Genomic DNA, 1,661 nt, shown 5'->3' on the forward strand with positions numbered 1-1,661 from the left:
ATATGTACATATATAGAGTGAGAGAGACATACACATACATAAGTGTCTAATGCATACATCCCTTTAGATATCTAAATATATACGTATAAATATGTGTATATAGAGAGAAACAGAAACGCATACATAAGCATATATATATATATATATATTATACATGTACACACACATGAATATTGCGTTTGTATTATATTATCTACATCCATTTCTTATTTGAAATCTTTAGTGCATGTATGGCGAATGCTGTGTGTATATGTATTAGATTTTTCTTTCTGTGTGTGCAGTTGTGTTTTGCGATTGTGCGTTTGGCCTCGTGAACGCCTTTCTATGTGTGTATATTAGTGAGTGAATTATTGCCGTGTGTGTACATCGCCATAGATATAGGCCGAATATCTGTGTTCGATAAACAGAATACTTGCTCATATCTCTGTCTGTATATGAAAATATTACTATGAAACATTTTTGTTTTAACATTTCTACGTTAATTTTATTTCGTATTTCTACTAATTGTTATCTACAACAAACTTTACACCCGCTGCAGAAACATATCGTGTATAACCAGATAATTGTACACTGATTGTTAACTGATGAGCGCCAACTGTTCTATGTATACATATGTATATAAATGTCTATGTATGTATATATACATATATATATATATAAATATATATGTATATATATACAAATATATATACACATATGTATACACATGTATGTATATATATACGATTACGTATATATATATTTATGCATAAATACATGTTTATATAAATAAATGTATTTGTCTATTGATTTATATATTATATAAAACATCTAGAATGGAAACAATAAGGAAATCTAATGTTTTACTGGAACTTGCAGAGTAAGTGGATGAAATGCACGAGGAAAAATTTCAAGAAAAATATACTATTGTTTTTTTGCTTAAAAATAAAAGAATTTAAAGAATCGAAATTGAAATAGGAAATGTTGTTGAAATAGGAAATGTTCATACAAATTCCTCGCGATACATTGTCTTTGACATATGAAATCAAACTTGCAGATATTTCTTTGCTATGAGACCAGATAGATGCCGGTGTTAAAGTGAAATTGGCGCCGATGCTTCCAGTCAATTTGAAGCTGATAAATTCTATGATGAAATCTTCAGGAGATATTAAAGTTACAAGGTACGAATGATACAGTATTAGCGTAAGATTCAAGACGCCATGTTTACCTTCGGTTCTCTTCCCATTGTGTCTTTTGGTACCAGGTACGATTCACTTCCAGTCGTGGTCATTCCGCAGATTTATTTTGTGTGTTTTATTCGTGGTGAAGCACGATTCCTACGATGAAAAGTGACTTCCACGGACTACAACTGACGAATGATTGAAACATTCTGCAAACAGATTTTTTTAATACATATATATATATATAAAATATATATATATATACACATACATACGTATTCATGTATCTATATATATATACCTATGTATGTATATATGCATGTATGTATATATGTATGTATATATGCATGTATGTATGCATGTATGTATGTGTGTCTGTATGTGTATATCTATGCGTATGTATGTATGTTTATATATATATATATATATATATGTATGTATATATGTGTATGTATATGTATGTATGTGTATGTATGTATATATGTATGCATATATATGTAT

The sequence above is a fragment of the Octopus bimaculoides genome, chromosome 7 (assembly GCF_001194135.2).
Source record: "Octopus bimaculoides isolate UCB-OBI-ISO-001 chromosome 7, ASM119413v2, whole genome shotgun sequence".
NCBI classification, from domain to species: Eukaryota; Metazoa; Mollusca; class Cephalopoda; order Octopoda; family Octopodidae; genus Octopus; species Octopus bimaculoides.